This window comes from Urocitellus parryii, chromosome 11, assembly GCF_045843805.1.
Source record: "Urocitellus parryii isolate mUroPar1 chromosome 11, mUroPar1.hap1, whole genome shotgun sequence".
Taxonomy (NCBI): Eukaryota; Metazoa; Chordata; class Mammalia; order Rodentia; family Sciuridae; genus Urocitellus; species Urocitellus parryii.
This window is the reverse complement of record NC_135541.1, coordinates 97,886,322-97,909,094: the sequence shown is the minus strand read 5'-3', so window position 1 is coordinate 97,909,094 and position 22,773 is coordinate 97,886,322. Positions and strand designations below refer to the sequence as shown.

Here is a 22,773-nt window from a genome sequence, read left to right as displayed (position 1 = left end):
ATGGGCTATATATCGCACCTGAAAAGGTTCAAACAGGGGATTCTATTGAGTTTTTGGGAGCGACAATTGGGTCTGACAAATTAAAACCGCAAAAAATCACCATAAGAACTCAGGACCTCCAAACTCTAAATGATTTTCAAAAACTGCTGGGAGATATTAATTGGATAAGAGGATATTTACATATTTCTAATATTGTACTCCAGCCTTTGTATGCTACTCTTAAAGGTGATCCAGATCTTGCTTCCCCTCGTAGCCTCACCAAAGAGGCCAGAACGGCCCTTATAAAAGTGGAAGAAGCTATACAGCATGCTACTCTATGTAGGCTCCAGAGTGATAAACCTTTCCAGTTTTGTGTGCTTGCCACTATGTGGCAGCCTACTGGAGTATTGTGGCAAGATGGGCCTTTACTATGGATCCACCCACATGTATCCCCAGGAAAATCCTTAGAATATTATCCTGATGCTGTTGCAGCATTAGCACTTAAAGGGATTCAACAAAGCATTCAATTTTTTGGACAGTCACCTTCTTCTCTTATCATACCCTACACTGAAGCTCAACTTAATGTTTTGTGTGCTACTCTAGACAACTGGGCTATTTTATGTTGCTCGTTTCAAGGGGATATTGATAATCATTACCCTTCTCATCCATTACTCCATTTTGTTAAAGAACATCCCACCATCTTCCCTAAGGTAACTTCACCCAGTCCAATTCCGGGGGCTGTTAACATTTTTACTGATGGTTCCAAGTCTGGAATGGGAGCTTATGTAATTAATGATTCTCCCCCTGTCCAGCATCAATTTGCCCCTGGAAATCCACAATGGGTAGAACTACAAATTGTTATTGAGGTTTTTAAACAGTGTTCTTTTCCTTTTAATCTCATTTCAGACTCCATCTATGTGGTGCAAGCACTAAAAGTCCTGGAGGCTGTGGGAGCTATTAGTGATGCCCATAATGTATCTGCTTACTTTAATCAGATTCAACAGCTTATCCGTAGTCGCACTGCCCCTTTTTATCCAATGCACATCCGGGCTCATACCTCTCTTCCTGATCCGTTATCACAGGGTAATGCCTGTGCAGACTCAGCCACTAGAGGTCAGTTGATCTGCTTGGCTTCCTCCTTAGAGGGGGCTAAATTATTTCACCAGAATTTCCATGTTAATGCTTTAACGCTGCGCAGGCGTTTTTCCATTTCAAGAGCGGATGCTCGTCAGATAGTATTACAATGTCCCCATTGTGTCACATTTCTTCATCCCCCTAATTATGGAGTAAACCCAAGGGGCTTGAAGCCATTGGTTGTCTGGCAAATGGATGTGACACATATACCTGACTTTGGTAACCTCAAGTATGTGCATGTTTCTGTTGATACGTGCTCTGGAGTTATTCATGCTTCTGCTTTATTGGGAGAAAAGGCTCGTAATGTCATTACTCATTGCCTGGAGGCCTGGGCGGCGTGGGGTGCACCTACGTCCCTTAAGACTGATAATGGACCTGCTTATACTGGCAGACAATTTACATCTTTTTGTTCTACTATGGGAGTGCAACTTACTCATGGTCTGCCTTACAATCCTCAAGGACAAGGCATTGTTGAGCATACCCATTGCACCTTAAAGGAAACTTTACAAAAACAAAAAGGGGGAATAAGAGCTGAACACACTCCTAAAGAACACCTGTCCTTAGCTCTCTTTACCATTAATTTCTAGAATTTGGATATTCATGGTCGCTCTGCGGCCGATAGACATGTGTCCCCTCAGCCCTCTGTGATTGGCTATGTTAAGTGGAAGGATGTTCTTACGGGCCAATGGAACGGCCCTGACCCCGTGCTGACATGGGCACGAGGATCTGTATGTGTTTTTCCCCAGGATCGCACGGAACCGTTGTGGGTCCCTGAACGCCTGACAAGAAGAGTCCTGACATCAGCTAACCAGCAACGAGAGATACCACAGCAATCCCGTGATGAGGATCTTCATTCTGCTAAGTGCTCTGGTTCTGGTGCTGGTGCCGATGGCACAGGCGACACCAATGCAGTGGTGGGCAGTGGCACGGGCTTGGCCAATGCCGATGCCGGTTCATGGTAATTCTAGTGTCCTCCCCACTCTTTTTTCTACCTCATGTGAGATGTCTGCTCCCTGTGCCTCTCCTAGAGGGGACATGGAAAGCATTTTTAATCAATCTCAAGTTAATCTCACAGGAGTTTTTTGTTTCAGCCTTGGGAACGCTAATTGCATTAGCCTTAAGACCAAAAATTTGACTAACTGGGAGGACCCATTGCGGTCCAGTCGGGTCTCAGGGAGCATTCTCAGTGCTGTATTGAGCCAAGTAAGTTCAGGAAAGCAATCAGGCTCAGGAACCCCCGCAAATAGCTCTGCCTTAAACATAACTACCTTGGCTATTATCTCCGAGGTACTAATCCCAGTACCTCCTTCTTCTAATAGTACTTATAATGCCACTCATTTCAAGGCCTCTCCTTACTGTACCCCTAATCTTGGTTTCCCCCCAATATTTACGCCTTGTCAGCATCATTCTTGGGAGAAACATCAAGTTGCTAAAGGTTTCTCCCTTTCCCCCTCTCTTAAGAGGTATGTTTATAACTTTAACAACAGTGCCAACTCCTCTACAAGAGTAGGTTGGTCCTGGTTTCAATGGCTGATTTCCAATGAGAAGGGGGCTTCAGCCGATATTTCTGCATTGGCTCAATTGCTAGGAGCCAAAAGTTGGCTGGCTAATGTTTCTGGCACTGTTAGGGAGAGTGAACGAGGTAATAGACTTACATCTGTTTCGTTCAACTCTCTGTTATATAATGCCACATTTCCCCCTGCAATGGTCTGTGTCCAATCCCCGTTCCTGCTCCTTTTGGCTAATGACACCTCGTTGGGGATGCTGGATTGTTCTAATGTTACCTGTCTCTTATCTGAGTGTTGGAATGGTTCTTGGACTGTAGCAGTGGTTATGAAAATTCCAACTTTTGTCCCAATCCCAGTCACTGCGGACCCGGATAAATTCCCTATTGTTGAGCTACTTAGAGTCCGCAGGGATTTTGGAATCACAACAGCTATAGTGACAGCCGTGGTGGAATCTGCTCCTGCAGCGGTTACGGCGGGAGTGGCCATGGCCAGTCAAGTACAAACTGCTGCCACCATTAATCAAGTTGTTCAACAAACTTCCACCGTACTTGAATCCCAAAATACAATTAATCAACATATTTTGTCAGGGATTTTAGCTGCCAACCAAAGAATAGATTTACTCCAAGCTCAGGTAGAAGAATTGACTGACTTGGTGCTTTTGGGTTGTGTTGACCAACGTGCACATTTATGCATAACATCTGTCAGATTTAATGATTCCAGGAATGCATCCCGCATCATTGGCGAATATCTGGCCGGGAATTGATCCATGGCAGCGGAAGACATGATCCAGTCTCAACTAACCCAGATAGCTGTCCTGAATAGTACCCGTGTCGATCCCGTGACTTTGGGTCAATTCACTGATTGGATATCTTCTGCCTTTTCCTTTTTTAAAGAGTGGGTGGGGGTAGGCATTTTTGGTGCAATGTGTTGCTTCGGTATGTTTCTCTGCTTGTGGTTTCTCTGTCGCCTCAAGGCCCGCAGTGCTCACGATAAGGCTATGATCGTACAAGCTCTTGCTGCTTTAGAAAATGGCAACTCACCACAGGTCTGGCTTGCGCATATTAAACAGTAAACCTTTGACATGGTCGTTGCACCCCAAGTTATTATAACATTGCACTGGGATCAACATGTCCTTCTTTTGTCACTCTTCTAGTGCTGGAACTTCTACCATATCTTTCCTCTGTGTATACCTCTCCTCCCTGCCTTTCTGCACTAGGATCTTTGCTAGCTAATCTTACGGTCCAACTACACCTGACATTTGATAGTGATGGTCATGGGTCCTGTTTATGGAGGCGGTTAAATATTTACCATAACAATGTCCTGTTGGCCACAACACCTTGAGCTGATCTTGTAGTACCCAGTGACAGGCAACTTCCACGCTTGCACTGCAACCTAAGCCAGGGGAATGGGGCCTCCCCAGAGACGGGTAAGCAGTGCAGGGGCAGTGGACGACCTAAGACAGGGGCTACTTGATTCCCCTTGACATGCAAGAGAGGTTGACTTGCTGGTAGCAGGCCTTCCCTGGCCCCTGGGGCCCAGCCCCCAATTCCTTGTTCTGCATGTCAAAGTGGCCAGCTCACAAGGCCATGACATATGTGCTCCATGGGAACGTCTTGACCTTTATCTAACAATGGCAGATGTCACAACTGAATTTCTCCCCCTCTCTACTGTCCGTGCCTTTCTCTTGGGGTGTTGCCAACTTAATTTTGTCTGCACTACGAAGACAGCCTCGGCTGTCCCCCTTCGTCTATCATCATCACGATACAGGATACGAGGCAAGGCACTGCACTTGAGTGATCCTTAAAGTGGACCTCAAGGAGAGCATGTCCTATTGCATGCGGGTTGGACGTCCACGCCCCACCCCACAAAAAAAAGGCGTAGGCTGCTCTGGAGCCGGATCTAGGGAAGGCGCCTCCTTAGGGCTGGACCATATGCAGCCACTTCTGCACAGTGGGATAGGACCTCTACTCTCACCTGTATTGTCTTAGTAAAACAAAAAGGGGGAACTGTGGTGAGCCGTTTCTGCGGACTATGGTCGCCATTACAAGATGGCGCTGGCTCCACTGTGGCCTGTGATAAACAACTCCTTTTTAGGGAGAGTTGGCGCGTTGTTTTTCAACACGCTATGAGAAAGCTCCACATGGCAGCTTTGCATTGGGGCTTGAGGTGCTTTATTTAGGCTGGGAGGGGCATCCGGGATTATTAGAAGAAATATCAAGGGCCTGAATAAACTCCTGAAAGAAGATTCCTGAGTTGCGTCTTCCTTGCAGGCAAGGGGTCGCGACAACTCACTCTACCATTTTTTCCATGGTCACTCCCTGAACCCTCCCCTGAGTCCCCTCTACACAAACCAAAGTTCCTTCATTCTTCCCTATTGCTTTCCCTCATGGATCAGCATCTGATTATCAGAGAAAACATGTGGCCTTTGGTTTTCAGGATTGTCTTATTTTTCTTAGCATGATATTCTTCAGTTCCATCCATTTACCAGCAAATGCCATAATTTTATTCTTTAAGTCTGAGTAATATGTGTGTACACACACACACAGACACACACACACACACACACACATACACACACCTGTCTATCTATCTATCTATCTATCTAGATATCACATTTTCCTTATCCATTCATCTGTCAAAGGGCACCTAGGTTGGTTCCACAATTTAGCTATTGTGAATTGAGTTGCTATAAACATTGATGTGGCTGCATCACAGTAATATGTTGATTTTAAGTACTTTGGGTATGAAGCGAGGAGTGTGATAGCTGTGTGTCAAATGGTGGTTCTATTCAAAGTTTTCTAAGGAATCACTATACTACTTTCCATAGTGGTTGTACCAATTTTCAGTACCACCAACAATGTATGAGTGTGCCTTTTACCCCACACCCTTGCTAACACTGTAGTTGCTTGTATTATTGTTAATTACCATTTTGAATAGAGGGAAATGGATTCTTAGAGTAGTTTTGACTTGAATTTCTCTAATTGCTAGAGATGTTGAACATTTATACATTTGTTTGTTGATTGATTGTATTTCTTCTTCTGTGACATGTCTGTTCAGTTCCTTAGTCAACTTATTGATTGGATTATTATTGTTGTTGTTATTATTTGCTGTTAAGATTTTTGAGATCTTTATATATCCTGGAGATTAGTTCTTATCCTGAGGTGCATATGGTAACAATTTATTTTTTATTCTGTAGGTTCTCTCTTCTTGTTATTAATTTGTGTTTTTTTCAGTATTAATATAAACCATACATGAATTAAATACACTTAAACAAAGAAAAGGTCAATGCATTCTTCACATACATTCTAGCCTATGTATCATTGTATTAGGATGGGACTCAGACATCCTTAGAATGCATTGGTGTTCTCTTAGATTGTTATTTGGTAGTTAAATTGACACTGAGAAGCTTCCAAACTAAAGTGAAATAATTGCAAATAATCTGTTCTTAGTTTTATTGTTCTTTTTCTGATTAGTAAGTTGAATTTTATTTCAGTTTTTAGTATGGAAGCATGTGTGGAAGATACATCAGTGTTTCTTAGGGTCTTTTGTTTATTTAAGAAGCATAACCCCTAGATTTTAGTGTAAATATCCATGTAGACTCTGCTTCTCAGCTTCTCTTGGAGCAGGGGTGGATGTGTGACCAACAAGAAGTGAATGGTATACAGATTGCTGTATCACATCAGTTACACTTCCATTTATTGACATAATGCCTTTCTAGTGTCTGATGTATTCTGCTGGGGTAAAATTGGGAGTTCATAACCCACTTGAATCAAACTGTGAAATATGATGTATTAAGAACTATGTAATGTTTTGAACGACCAACAATAAAAAAAAAAAGAAGTGAATGGTAATGTGAGTAGGGTCACCTCCTTAAACACATGCCTTTTTTTCTCTACTTCCTGGGATGTTACACCAGTTATTACAGTCAACTTAGGTATAGAGTTGGAAATCATATGGAGGATGAGAGAGCCAGCATGGATTCCTGTGTTATCCTGTGACATACACCTTTCCCTGGCACCTTTTGCTGTTAAAAAAAATTGGAAAAGTACCTGTATTACTTGAGCTACTGCACTTTTTTTTTAATCTTGTGTGGCAGAAAGTTTCTACATTACTAAAAAATGGAAAGCATTTAAATTTTTAAAGTTTAAAAATAATTCTATTTTCATGTGTACCAATGGTATCTTTTTTGATCCACTTGTTATTTGGCAGCATGTTTCTCAAATTGTTACAATTATACTTTTTATACTAGTTATTAATGAATTGATATTAATTTTCTGTTGTACTTTTTATTGTTGTCTTGATGGACTATTTCGTGATTTTTGTCAAGTCATACTTTTTGGGGGGCAGGGTTTAGAGATTGAATTCAGGGGCACTCAGTCACTGAGCCACATCCCAGCCTTATTTTGCATTATACTTAGAGACAGGGTCTCACTGAGTGGTTTCCTACCTTGTTTTCCCTGAGGCTGGCTTTGAACTCTGGATTCTGCCTCCCCAGCTGCTGTAATTACAGGCATGTGCCACTGCACCTGAGTAGTTACAGATACTTTTAATGTTGTAATTTTAAGATGCTAAACATGCTGTTCAACTTTTTTATAATTATTATTTTGTCTGAGCAAAGGTTTAAAATTATCCATGATTACTTCCATAAAATTTTTATATGTGTCTATTTTTGTTTTTATGTGTTTTTAATGTTACTAATTGCCAGTATCTCAATTGAGGATTACACCTTTTAATCTGAATTAGATAACTTTCTTCATGATTTGTAACTTGTGCTTTGGTTTTTTTTTTTTTTCAGTTGATATTTTTCCCTTTAAATCATGAACTTCTGATTATATTTGCCTTTTCTTTTTCATTTCTTCTAGGTTTGTTTTCTAAAAGTGTAGTATAGTTGAATTTCATTTTTATAACCTAGTGAGAATCTTGTCTGGTAACAGATATTTTACGTATTTTTTTGAAATAATAATTTCATTGATCTTGTTTTAAGTCCTTCTCGGTTTACATTGTTTTACAAGTGTTTTGCTATTCAATATACAGCTTTGTCTGTTTAATTTTGTTTTGATTTTTTAAAACATGATCTTTGAAATCTGCTAAGGATTATTTTTAAATTTTTTTTTAAAAAGTTAAAGCCTAATACTTTAACTTTAATACCTATGATTCTTGGTAAGTCAAGAATCAGGTGGTTCTGGGCTGCAGGGGCTAGGTGCTGCAATCCCCGTGACCCGGCTTCTGCATTTCCCAGGCCCAGGCCTCAGCTTCAGCCTCTGCTCTGCATCTTCAGCTGTTGTGAACTGCCAAACCAGCAGGCAGCTGAGCCACCAGCAGAGATTCTGGGGGCCCAAAAGCGGGGCCATGCCATACAGGAGGGAGGAGGAAGAGGAAGCCAGCGAGGAAGCAGAGGGGGAGGAGGAGGACCAGGACAGCTTCCTCCTACTGAAGCAATTGGTGATGTTTTATGGCTCAGGCAAGGTGGAGCAATGGTAGCTCAAATCCAGAGGCCAGATGCTGGCTGCAGCTGGATGCAACTCAAGAAGAGTTAGTTGCTTTTTCTGTGCTTTCCTCTTTTCAGAACTCCTCCTCTCGCAAGGTTAATCTTGGCCATGTCACTAACTTTCTCAGAAAGTGTCATAAACAATCTCCTGTCCCCTCAGCCAACTTTTCTTACTCTGCCCTTTCTGTGGGGTAGGAGGAAAGCCCTGAACACATTTCTGCTCTGTCTGCTCTGTTCTGGCCCTCTGGAGTGCTAGGCCTGAGCCCCTGCTGTTCCTCATGCACAGTTATTTTCCTCTTGCCTGCCTGGTCTTCTTTGTGAGTGACTGAAAGTTTTTAAAATGTAACTGTCTTCTAGGAGAAACCACTGGCTTTACCCTTGTGAAACTTGATGGTGCTTTAGTAAGGTGCCACCTTCAAACTTTAAGGGTATCTGAACCAGTTTTTTTTTTTTTTTGGTATTTTAACCTCACCTTTTTGATATTTATTTTTTTTTCTTTCTTTTTTTTATTGTTGATCGTTCAAAACATTACATAGTTCCTCATACATCATATTTCACAGTTTGATTCAAATGAGTTATGAACTCCCAATTGTATCCCGTATACAGATTGCTGTATCACATCAGTTACCCTTCCATTGATTGACATATTGCCTTTCTAGTGTCTGATGTATTCTGCTGTCTGTATTATTCTCTACTATCCCCCCTCCCCTCCTGAACCAGTTTTTTAAAGATGCAATGCCTTATTCATCCTCCAGATGTAGCTATTGACTGTACACTTCGCATCCGAGTGTCTGAACTTGTGATGGTCCTGATTTATAGGATTTTTTTTACATTTTTATTATTATTAGTTGTTCAAAAAATTACAAAGCTCTTGACATATCATATTTCATACATTTGATTCAAGTGGATTATGAACTCCCATTTTTACCCCATATATATATTGCAGAATCACATTGGTTACACATCCACTTTTTTTACATACTGCCATACTAGTGTATATTGTATTCTGCTGCCTTTCCTATCCTCTACTATCCCCCCTCCCCTCCCCTCCCTTCCCCTCCCCTCCCATCTTCACTCTCTACACCTTCTACTGTAATTCATTTCTCTCTCTTGTTTTTTCCCCTTTCCCCTCACTTACTCTTATATGTAATTTTGTATAACAATGAGGATCTCCTTCCTTTACCATAAAATTTCCCTTTTCTCTCACTTTCTCTCCTCCCTCTCCTCTCTGTTTAATGGTGATCTTCTTCTCATGCTTTCTCCCTGCTCTGTTCTTAGTTGCTCTCCTTATATCAAAGATGACATTTGACATTTGTTTTTTAGGGATTGGCTAGCTTCACTTAGCATAATCTGCTCTAGTATCATCCATTTCCCTGCAAATGCCATGAATTTGTCATTTTTTAGTGCTCAGTAGTACTCCATTATGTATAAATGTCACATTTTTTTTTATCCATTCATCTATTGAAGGGCATCTAGGTTGGTTCCACAGTCTAGCTATTGTGAATTGTGCTGCTATGAACATCATTGTAGCACTATCCCTATAGTACGACCTTTTAAGGTCTTTAGGGAATAGTGCAAGAAGGGGAATAGCTGGGTCAAATGGTGGTTCCATTCCCAGCTTTCCAAGGAATCTCCATACTGCCTTCCAAATTGGCTGCACCAATTTGCAGTCCCACCAGCAATGTACAAGTGTAAACTTTTCCCCACATCCTCGCCAGCACTTGCTGTTGTTTGACTTCATAAAGGCTGCCAATCTTACTGGAGTGAGATGGTATCTTAGGGTGGTTTTGATTTGCATTTCTCTGACTGTTAGAGATGGTGAGCATTTTTTCAAGTACTTGTTGATTGATTTTATGTCCTCCTCTGAAAAGTGTCTGTTCAGGTCCTTGGCCCATTTGTTGATTGGGTTATTTGTTCTCTTATTGTTTAATTTTTGAGTTCTTTGTATATTCTGGATATTAGGGCTCTATCTGAAGTGCGAGGAGTAAAAGTTTGTTCCCATGATGTAGGCTCCCTATTTACCTCTCTTATTGTTTCTCTTGCTGAGAAAAAACTTTTTGTTCAAGTAAGTCCCATTTGTTGATTCTTGTTATTAACTCTTGTGCTATGGGTGTCCTATTAAGGAATTTGGAGCCTGACCCCACAATATGTAGATCAGAGCCAACTTTTTCTTCTATCAGACACAGAGTCTCTGATTTGATATCAAGCTCCTTGATTCATTTTGAGTTAACTTTTGTGCATGTTGAGAGAAGGGGATTCAGTTTCATTTTGTTGCATATGATTTCCAGGTTTCCCAGCACCATTTGTTTAAGATGCTATCCTTTCTCCATTGCATGTTGTTAGCCCCTTTATCAAATATAAGATAGTTGTAACTTTTTGGATTGGTCTCTGTGTCCTCTATTCTGTACCATTGGTCCACCCACCTGTTTTGGTACCATTACCATGCTGTTTTTGTTACAATTGATCTATAATATAGTTTGAAATCTGGTATCGCTATACCACCTGATTTACACTTCTTGCTTAGAGTAGCTTTTGCTATTATGGGTCTTTTATTTTTCCATATGAATTTCAAGATTCCTTTATTTATTTCTACAAGATATGCCATTGGGATTTTGATTGGCATTGCATTAAACCTATAGAGAACTTTTGGTAATATCGCCATTTTGATGATGTTAGTTCTGCTATCCATGAACAGGGGTATATTTTTCCATCTTCTAATATTTCTTTCTATTTCTGTCTTTAGGGTTCTGTAGTTTTCATTGTATAAATCTTTCACCTCTTTTGTTAGGTTGATTCCCAAGTTTTGTTTTTTTTTTTTTTTGAGGATATTGTGAATGCGGTGGTTGTCCTCATTTCCATTACAGAAGTTTTGTTGGTGATATACAGGAATGCCTTTGATTTATGTGTGTTGATTTTATATTCTGCCACTTTGCTGAATTCATTTATTAGTTCTAGTAGTTCTTTGTAGACTCTTTTGGGTCTTCTAGGTATAGAATCATGTCATGTGCAAATAGTGATAATTTAAGTTCTTCTTTTCCTATTTTTATGCCTTTAATTTCTTTCGTCTGTCTAATTGCTCTGATCAGTATTTCGAGAACTATGTTGAACAGAAGTGGTGAGAGAGGGCATCCCTGTCTTGTTCCAGATTTTAGAGGGAATGCCTTCAATTTTTTTCCAATCAGAATGATGCTAGCCTGAGACTTAGCATAGATAGCTTTTACAATGTTGAGGTAAGTTCCTGTTATCCCTAGTTTTTCTACTGTTTTGAACATAAAGGAATGCTGTACTTTGTCGAATGCTTTTTCTGTGTCTATCAAGATGATCATATGGTTCTTATCTTTAAGTCTATTGATGTGGTGAATAACATTTATTGATTTCCATATATTGAACGAGCCTTGCATCCCAGGGATGAATCCTACTTGATCATGGTGCACAATTTTTTTGATGTGTTTTTGTATCCGATTCGCCAGCATTTTATTGAGGATTTTTGCATCTAGGTTCATTAGAGATATTGGTCTGTAGTTTTCTTCCTTTGAGGTGTCTTTGTCTGGTTTCAAAATCAGGGTGATGTTGGCCTCATAGAATGAATTTGGAAGAGCTCCCTCTTTTTCTATTTCCCGAAATAACTTGAAAAGTACTGGTATTAATTCTTCTTTAAATGTTTTGTAAAACTCCGCTGCATACCCATCTGGTCCTGGGCTTTTTTTGGTTGGTAGTCTTTTGATGGCTTCTTCTATTTCATCCATTGATATTGGTCTGTTCAAATTGTGGTATCCTGACTCAGTCTGGGCAAATCATATGACTTAAGAAACTTATTGATTTCTTCACTATCTTCTATTTTATTGGAATATAGGGTTTCAAAATAATTTCTAATTGTCTTCTGTATTTCCATAGCATCTCTTGTGATATTGCATTTTTCATCTCGTATGTTAGTAATTTGAGTTCTCTCTCTTCTTCTCTTTATTAGGATGGCTAAGGGTCTGTCTATCTTATTTATTTTTTTTGAAGAATCAACTTTTAGTTTTATTAATTTTTTCAATAGTTTCTTTTGTTTCAATTTCATTGATTTTCACTCTGATTTTAATTATTTCTTGCCTTCTGCTATATTTGCTGTTGTTTTGCTCTTCCTTTTCTAGGGCTTTGAGATGAAGTGTGAGCTCATTTATTTGTTGTTTTTTTCTCTTTTTGAGTAATGACCTCCAGGCAATGAATTTCCCTCTTAAAACTGCTTTCATTGTGTCCCATAGATTCCAATATGTTGTGTCTGTATTTTCATTTATCTCTAAGAATTTTTTGATTTCCTCCTTTATGTCTTCTCTAACCAATGATCATTCAGTAACATATTGTTCATTTTCCATGTGATGTAGGATTTTTCCTTCCTTCTTTTATCATTGATTTCCAGTTTCATTCCATTATGATCAGATTAAATGCATGGTATTATCTCCACACCTTTATATTTACTGAGGGTTTCCACATGGCATAATATATTGTCTATTTTTGAGAAGGATCCATGTGCTACTAACAAAAAAGTATATCCACTTGATGATGGTTGATATATTCTATATGTTAGATAAGTTTAGGTTATTGTTTGTGATATTGAGTTCTATAGTTTCTTTATTCAACTTTTGTTTGGAGGATCTGTCCAATGGTGAGAGAGGTGTGTTGAAGTCACCCATAATTATTGTGTTGTGGTCTATTTGATTTTTTAACTTGAGGTTAGTTTCTTTTATGAACGTCGAAGCACCATTATTTGGTGCATAAATATTGATAATTGTTATGTCTTGTTGGGGAATGGTTCCTTTTAACAGTATATAATGTCCTTCCTTATCCCTTTTTATTAACTTAGTCTTGAAGTTGATTTTATTCGACATGAGGATGGCCACCCCTACTTGCTTCCAAGGAACGTGTGCATGGTATGATTTTTCCCATCCTTTCACCTTCAGCCTGTGTATGTATTTTCCAATCAGATGTGTCTCCTGGAGGCAGCATATTTTTGGATTTGTTTTTTTAATCCATGTTACCAGCCTATGTCGCTTTATTGGTGAGTTTAAGCCATTAATGTTTAGAGTTACTATTGATATATGGTTTGTACTTCCAGCCATGTTTGATTATTAATCTTTTTTTAAATTTGGTTTGTTTATCCATGATTAGCTTTCCCCCACCCCCTCTCAGTTTACTGAGATACTACCCACAGTTGGTTTTGGTTATTGTTTTTCATTTCTTCCTCGTGTAGAGTTTTGCTCAAGATGCTTTGCAATGCTGGTTTTCTTGCTGCAAATTCTTCTAACTTTTGTTTATCATGAAAGATTTTTATTTCATTGTCGTACCTGAAGCTCACTTTTGCTGGATACAAAATTCTTGGTTGGCATCCATTGTCTTTCAGTGTTTGAAATATGTTGTTTCAGGATCTTCTCACTTTCAGCATCTGTGATGAAAAATCTGTTGTTAACCTTCTTGGTTTACCCTTGAATGTAATCTGCCTCCTTTCTCTTGTAGCTTTTAATTTTTTCTCTTTGTTCTGTATATTGGATATCTTCATTAACAATGTGTCTTGGCATTGTTCTACTGTGATTTTGTATGCTTGATGTCCTGTATGCATCTAAAATTTGTACATCCCTTTCCTTTTGTATATCTGGAAAGTTTTCTATAATTATTTCATTCAACAGATTGCTCATTCTCTTCGTTTGAACCTCTATACCTTCCTCTATCCCGATGACTCTTAAGTTTTTTTTTTTCTTATGTTATCCCATATCTCTTGGATGTTTTTCTTGTGATTTCTTACCAGCCTTTCTGAGTTGGCTAGACTCTTTTCAAGATGATATATTTTGCATTCATTATCTGACTTTCTGGCTTCTACTTTCTCCATTCTGTTAGTGATACTCTCATTTGAGTTTTTAATTTGGTTTATAGTTTCCTTCATTTGTAGGATTATTGTTTGATTTTTAATAATCTCTATCTCCTGATAAAGATGCTTATTTGCTTCTTTTATCTGTTTATGTAATTCATTTTCAATGTGTTCTTTCATTGTTTGAATTTGCTGTCTCATGTCCTCTTTAACATTCCATTCCATCTGTCTAAGTTATTCCTTGAGTTCTTTGACTAATTTTCTGATGCCTCTAGGTCCTTCTGTATATTTAGGCTGTCCCTCATTGTTTGTACTCCTTTTCTTCCTTGCTTTTTCATGCTGCTCATGTTATTTCTTGTTCTGTTTGACTGCTGAGTTACTGTTTACTCCTATAAATTTATTTGGTTTTGTGTGTCTCTGGGGGCTCTCTTTTGTGATGGGAGACTAGGACTAGAGATGATGAGTTTTGCTACACTTTAATGCAGATTCATTTGTTTCCTAAACTGTGTATGGATTCTGATGGCATATAGCAAACTCCACTTTGGTCTTGGGACTTATATTTAGGTCGAATGATGTGATGGTATTGAGGTTGGTATCTCTTGGCAACCTGATGAGGGATATTAACAGGAGAGTGGTCTGGAGTATTTTGGGGTAGCTAGGGACTTGGTAGCACTATAGAATGCCTCAGAATATTTACCTATACATATTTAGTAAATTACACATAAATAGCATTGCGATGCTTGGGAGGAAAGGTATTAGAAGGGGAGGGAAGAAGTCACTAAAGAGAATGAGAGTAAACAGGTAGAATTCAAGGAAAGGGGAATAAGGAAATTGAAAAGAAATGAAATGACAAAAGAAAAAAATAAAAATAAAAAAAGGAAAAAAATTTAAAAAATAATTAAAAAGAATAAATAAAAAAATAATAAAAAAACAAATAATAAAAAATAAAAAATACAGTCAGAGTTTGCTTAACTTCTCTTCTAGTAGGTGTAGCTGTGCCCACTGGACCAAGCTTCTCCTCTCAATATGCACAAACCAATCATTGTGAAGCAGCTGCTCCTCCCCGACTGGGCGGATCTCCAATCCTGAGTGCCTAGGGCCTTTTCTTGTATCTAGTCACTTCCCCATTTTTCACCCAGCCAGGACCCGCTCACTGGTGACGCTCACCACAATACTGGCTATACGCCAGGTCTGCTGCTCCTGGGAGCCCTATTTTCTTGAACAACTTGGCACACTCTCCCTGGCATCCCTGTCTTGTTCCAGATTTTAGAGGAAATGCCTTCAATTTTTCACCATTCAGAATGATGCTAGCCTGAGGCTTAGCATAGATAGCTTTTACAATGTTGCTCTCCCTATTTCCTTCTTTCCTTGCTTCCTTCCTCTCTTCCTGGTTTTTCTCCTTTTCTTCTTCCTTCTTTTCTAGCTCCCTCCATCCCTCCATCTTTGCCTCCCTCCTTCCAACTTTCTCTCTCCCTTCCCTCCCTTTTTCTTTTCTTGCAGTGTTTGGGGTGAAAGTCCATTGCCTTTCCCATGCTAAGAAAAGTCACTGCCACTGAGCTACATCCCCAGACCTGCTGACACTTCCTATGCAAGTAATTTGAATTATATCTGAAGAAAAACTCTCACATTAGTATATTTTCAAAATAATTTCAGAAGAGTTGCTAACATGGGCACAAATCAGTTATGACAAGTAATTTCTGCAAAGCACAGCACAGCTAATGTTCCTAAAATGAAGGAGTTGAAAACTTTAGTTGCTTTTCATGTCAGCATTTCTAGACAGTATTTGTTTAAAAATTTTCAAAATCTTCTTTCAGATGTTCTTTTCTTTGGACTTTTCATGAGCTTGAAAGCATCTAAGGAAACTGGCTGGTCCTTCTAAATATATAGCCAAGAGAAGGATGAATATGACTCTCTGAAATGGATGTAACTCCTGAACGTGAATTATATTATTGATGCTAAGACAAAGAGTTTATGGCTTGATGTGTTGCAGTAATTCACTTGTAGGTCAGCATGAGGAAGAAAGAAGAAGCAGAGCAAGCAAAGCAGCAGCAGAAAGAAATGTCCTTTATTGTGTACAAGACATCTTTTTGTGGTATTGTGAACAAAGAAGGAAGCCCAATGAATCAGGTCTTTCAGCTAATTAAACATAGCACACAGAAGTTTTGCTTTCTAATCAGAAGTGACCCACTTCTCATGGCTATCTACTCTCGGCCTGGAGCATGCCCAGCTCTGCTCTTGTTAAGAACAGATAATAAAATTTTTCTTAGCGCCCTCCTAGCCCACTTGACAGAACATCCCGTTTGCAGGCAAGATCTCCCAAGAATAGCAGACACCTTGTTTTCAAGCATGTCCACTGTTAACTATCTATACCTTGACAGAATATTCGATTTGCAGGCAGACTCCATCAAGGACAGTAATAGTAACACAGTCACATCTGATTCTCTACATTGATGTACAAAAGGACATCCAAACATATTGTTTTCCTCCTGAGTTAACACTTGACTTGTTGATGAGTCACATATGAGGTTCGAAAGAGAAGATGCACAAGTAATCACTGATTTTGTAAGCATGCAAGTTCAAAGCCTATAGGCCACCATGCATGATTAGACCTCTTGTTATTTACGCTTACATGGCCAGAGCTGTATCAGTGTCTAAAAGTTGCCAAATGAGAGTAGCTTGTTTTCCTCTCCAGCACCTGTATCAAATGACCGGCTTTCAAGTCGACTTCCCTGAGCCTTTTCACTATCTGAACATGTGAGTCCAAAACACTTTAGTCATACTACTAAGAAGGATACTCTCTGTAACACTGTTTTTCTGACCATTAAATGGACACTAAGATGACCCTGGTGTGCAAAAAACATGACTCACTGAAGACATACTGCCTGTTGGTGCATGACACTTTTCTAGGTTTTACTGGCCGTGTGGAGGAACCAACCCAAACAATTTGAAATAGCACTGAATTAATAGTTTAATAAAGGACACATGTAGCTTAGGAAGAACTTCATTCCTCTGAAAGTGTTTCTTCAAAATAGATGAGAGTCGAAAAGAAGGTATTGAGAACACTAAGTAAAATGGCTGTGCTTTGTGGAATTGGCAGGATTCATCAGTACATGTAACAATGCTTTGTCATTGCCTTTGGTCCTAACACGTATCAGTGTTGGTTGAACAGAGGCACAGTAATAAAGATAGCTGGCATAAAACACCAAGGTGAAGGGGTTAAGCTGCCTTAATATGTTCACTTTGCCACTCTGGTGGCACTTTCTGTTGTCTGTATAAACAGAGTTTCCAAGTACTTTCCCACTTAGCCTGCCTCTCTGTTATTCATACAGTTGAACCACCAGGGAGAGATGGATCAGTTTACCACCTGTAAGGCCTTTTCTTCCACATTTTCTGCCCATTGCATGCTTTTGTTTTTTTCAGCTCTTCCTACAAACCTCCCTAATCCTGATCTCTCCTTAGTCCTTATGATGTTTTTATATGTCCTCTTTTCTCCTGTTCATGGAGTCATGTACACCGCTATTACACCTGTTTCTATTGAACTGTACTTAATTCTTTCTCACCTCTGTGCTCCTTTTACCAAGTCACACCTCAACACTTACTGTAACCCTTTGAATTTTTTGTCCATTGTCATTTAAAAAACTCTTTAAAAATTGAACCATTTCGCATGCAGATACAGTCTTCTTGATCTGCTAGTAACCCCCCACAACTGAGATTTTATGTTATTGAAATATATACATCCAGACCGTTTTCAGATTTTTATTTCTCTATATCTATCTATCTGTCTATCTATTTAAAAAAATAATATGGTATTCTGAAGGTATCATTTTATTTTTGGAGCTCTACATTGTGTTTTTCAGAAGCAGGCCTATTACACAGAGATGAATCCATGTTACCTAGATTGAGTTGAAACTGGTAAGTGCACTGTGATTCCCATTATATTGTTCTACCTACTAATGGACATTTAAATTATATCCAGACCTCACAACCTCCCCCATTAACTAAAACCCCTGTGGAGAGACATGTAGATGCCATTATGAACATATTGATAATTTTTCATGGCAGTGTTTTCCAAAAACCAGTTAGTAAAATCAATATATTAGTTTGCAACCTGAAATTACCTTCATTCCAATTTACTGGTATAAGATCTGAAGTATATCAGCAACTAATCTCCAATAGTAGTTCAGGCAGAAGTCGTTCTAGATAACAATCAGTGCGGGATCCTCAGTGTATTTTACACAGCCCATGGCTGGGGACATCCCTCCACTCGTTTAGAGCAACTGATGTTTTATGCTGGCAATTTAGGGTTATTTAAAGGACTGATTTGGAAACAGGTGAGACAGACTTATTAGATTTAATAAGTATGTTGGCTTTATTTTTCTAGGCCCGAATTTTTCACATTTCAATTAGTTGTGGGTCATGTATCAGGCATATTATTCACTGGCCTTCAAATGTGATAAAGCTGCTTCTTATTTTTAAGAAGGCGGTTGTAATCCTGCATTTATTTTACACCTCAGTTCATGTTTTACACACAAGCACACACACACACACATAAAAACACACACAAAAACACATAATTAGAGCATGTTTTATACTCAAATAAAGCTTTAACTACTAATTCATATTTAGCGTATTTTTTAAATAAGTATTGTGTCTTGGTCTCTACTGGGGAAACATTGTTCAATGTGTATTCTATGGTTTGGTGCAGGTCAGTGAATGTTCACTTGTTGGCAATGATATAAAAATGGAGAGTAAGAGTTTAAAAATTTTTATAGTAGTTAGGCAGAGTCAGAGTATGGAATCTAAGAATGAGAAATTGGAGAATTTCCTCTTTGTTTCTTCATTTCAATGTCCTAATAATTCATATGTATTTTCCAAAAGTCTCCCAGAAAACAAAGCAAAGACTAGGTCAATCCAAATCAGTGAACCATAGCAGAATTCAATTCTGAATTTCACACAAACTTTCATAAAATCAAAAAGACAGGGACTGGGGTTTTGGCTCAGCACTAGGGTGCTGGATTCGCACTTGCAAAGGCCCTGAGTTGGATCCTGAACACCATATGTGAAACGAATGAATGAACCAATGCATGAGTGTATGATGAATTAATTAAAGGTATTAGGATGAGGAGGTTGAAGAGAAGGAGGAGAAAGACGAGGAGGAGGAGAAAGAGGAGGAGGAGGAGGAGGAGAAAGAGGAGGAGGAGGAGGAGGAGGAGGAGAAAGAGGAGAAGATGATGAGGAATTTGACAGAAGGAAAAAAGGGGAGCAGAGTGAGTTTAAAGTGTGGTTTCCAATTCCCAAATGTTCCCTGAGATCTTCATTTTTCTTTGTATTTGAGATCTCCTATTTCCGTGACATGTTTAGTTGTGTTCTCTTGTTTACTCTTCCCATACTCTAGTTATTCTTATATGGAAAACCTAGCTGATATGCCAAACCAGTCTGTAAATTAATGACACTTTTTCATTAAGCCTAAAGTCACTTCACATTTGCTACAGTCATACTAAATACACTTCTTTGTATAAAGGGACTATTTTTGTTGAAAGTTTAAAATATATTTCCATCAGCTAGATTACAAGTACCTAGAACTCCCATTGTTGTTTATGTAATAGTGGATTCATCAGATTATAAACTGTACTCTGGAATAAAATAGAATAGGAATAATTTACTCATAAGATTTCTACATAAACCATCTTTATTTACAAAATACTATCTTAAGAATTATACTTCCATTGAGCTTCAATTGGAGCCAAAGTATAGTCAATTACTGAAGTAAAAGCAATTACTTAAAAGCTAAAAATGAGAGACAAGTCAAATTACTTTTGAAGAGAGAGCAACAACATCACGTTTCTTCTTTGGTTCTGGATGTTGAGTAACAGGCTCATTTGCAGGTGGAAGGAACCCTTCAGGGAACTTACTTGTAATTTCAGAATTCAGGGGAGGGGGGATGAATTCCAGCTCTTGGGGGAAGGTTGTTAAGAAAACCCCTCCCTCCCTGCATAGACATTTCACATTGGAAATAGAGTGGGTGCTGGGGACGGTGGAAAATACTCCCTAGGTTCCCATACCAGTTTCTTGGGAGAGGTGGAGGAAAGAAAGGTCCTCTTCTCATGAACTGACTACTTGGGTCAACCTGAAACAAAGCACCTCTGACTGGAGGGAAAGGTGCCAACACAGAGCCAGAGCCAGTTGCTTGGTTTTCAGCATGGAGAGGTGAATCAGGCATATAGGAGTCCCCGAGATCTACTATGGTCTCCTCTAAACTGGATGGCCTTTGTGAAGACATAGGCCCATCCCATTTATCCAAAGTAGGCATATTAGTAATTCTGTGTTCTGCTGGTCCGGATGGTCTACCACAATTTGAGTAAAACCTATCTTGCCTTTGTAGAGGAAAACGTGGATCAGAAGAATATGGTTGGCCTGGCAGAGGGATCATCAGCCTGCAGGTCTGTTCCCATGAAAGAGACACGGGCCCAGTCCAATAAGGTGCTCTATGAAAATCAGTGAACTTATCACAGCTGGTTCTCTTCCTTTACTGCTAGTCGCATGGTACAGAGGATTCTCCGGGCCCCTTCACCCTCTTCCTCCTCCAAGTGGAGTGAATGGTAAGAGTGTGAGTGGACCACTCTTTTCAAAATGAGGAGGTCTCCTTTCAGATGAAGGCTGACTCATTGATGAGGGCCCATTTGGAGAAGGCTGAGTTGGAAACATCCAGTGCATCATACGGATCTTTTTATACAAGCTCAAATCTAAGCTCCTTCTCATTTAATTTTTGTCTGTTGCGAGCATTTTTTTCCTGAAATAACTGAGGTTTCTTTCAGCAATCCAAGCTGACAACTCACTAGCATGTGCTTCTTTCTCAGAGGAAATAATCTGCCCCAGACATGAATGAATGGTTCTCTCCAATTCTTCTTCAAGATATTTGGCTTGAGTTCTCTAGGTCTCCAGCTCTTCCATTGTTCGGTTTATCATTTCTTCAACTTTGGAAAAGTTCTCCTCTTGCTCCACCCGGTAGTTTTCCTCTACTCTTAATTTCCTGTGCAGTTTCATCATATTTTCTTGATAGCTTTCCATCAGGACTTTAAACTTCTTCTGTAGGATCTCATTCTCACTTTCAAGCTGTGCATTTTCTGACTGCAAAGATGCCTGTTCAGTCTGCAGACTTTTAAGGTGTTCAGTAAGGTCTTCCATGGTTTTCTCCACTTGAGACAAGAAAGTACATTTTTGATTTCTTTCTCCTTCCAAGGTTTCTAAGGAGGCCTTTAGCTTAGCACCATAAACCAATTTTCTCATAGCTCCTTTGGACTCATCATCCAAGTGAGCACCAATTTCTGGTTCACTCCTCCTTCCCAATTCCAGGTGACCACCATCCCTTTGGACTCCCATGCTTGGAGAAGACCTATCTTTCATCTTCAGCAAGCATTCACTCGGAGACTCCAGGTGATTTTCTGTATCCCTTGGAACTTGTTCTGCAGCTACTTTAGAGTCCTCCAATGTGATTTTTGCTTTATATTGGACAACTACTTGTTCCCTCTGTGCTTCAGGTTCTCCTTGTATTTTTGGTCTCTGCCTTTGCTGAAGTTGGGAACTTTCATTCAAAGCCTCTTTGATTGCCAGCTTCAGTCCTTCCTCATTCACTTGAAAGAGTCTCCAGTTTGTTTTAGCTTCAGCTATTTGTGATCTGAGGAATTCAGATTCACCTTGGAGGGACTGTATCCTTCTTGATATATGCGCCATCATTTCATCATGTTGACCATGTTTAGCCTTCTGTGCTTTGAGCTCTTCTTCTTGTAAGAGCATTTTAACCCCATGGCTGGATTTGGACCTATGCAGCTTTTCGTAGGTTGCCTCCAGATGTTGTGCTTCCCTTGAACCCTTCTCAAACCTGCAATCCTTTAAAGATGAGTCTAAGCCTTCATGTTCTTTTTGAAAAAAGTTAACTTTTCAAGAAGTCCACATTTTTCTTTAATAAGCCCAGCAAGTTTTGGAGGCAGCTTTTTTTTCTCTTCCCACATAAAGCCTGCTACTAACCGACTGAAAACTTCTCCAGAAAAGTGAGAGAACAGCAAAAAATCTAAGAGCTGTACACATCACCAACTCCCAAGGAAATCCATAAGGAAGAGGACCTGGCTTCTTGTCTTCAGACAATGCTGCCACAAACCTGGGTGCTTCTTCTAGGACCACCCACAAGTATGGCTGAGAGGCAGCCCTTGGCTCCTCCATCACACCAAGATGGTTTTGGCTCTTGCCACCACAACAATAGCCTGCCCAGGCTGGTCAACACAGGCTGCAGACACTCAGGTGTTTGGTCAGGAACTGAAACCTGCACCAAGCAAGGGAGCAGACCACTGTGATCCCCTTCAGGGGCTGAGTGTATGGCGGGTGGTGGGGCATATGGCGGTGGGAGCCATGATCAAGGGCTCCCAGGAGCCTTGTTGTGCTCAACTGCCCATCAGGGGAGAGTCTTTTCCCCTTCCCTACCCAGTACATCCTCAAGTGCCACATGTTTAGGTCCTTCCCACTCCAGCCAGAGAGAATTCCTCTCCATGCCACCCACCCCTTTATTTGGTTTAGGCCAGGCCAAGGCAGGGCTTAGTAGAAAGATTCCATCCAGTCATAATACCACTCAGTTTGATGTCACTCAAATTCTAAAGCTGTCTAAAATTTTCAAACAACTTTTATGGCCTATATTTGTATTTCTGTCGCTTGCCTTTTGTTTTAGTGACTCAGACCTTTCCCTGCCCTTGTGCTCTCCTTATTTCCTTCCTTCCTTGCTTCCTTCCTCCCTTCCTGGTTTTTCTCCTTTTCTTATTACTTTTTTTCTA

General features: G+C 39.7%; 1 pseudogene; it reads right to left on the bottom strand.

Moving 5' to 3' along the window:
- Window positions 1-19,759: 19,759 nt before the first annotated feature.
- On the bottom strand, window positions 19,760-22,171 carry LOC113176031 (melanoma inhibitory activity protein 2 pseudogene; annotated as a pseudogene).
- Between the last annotated feature and the right edge of the window lie 602 nt (window positions 22,172-22,773).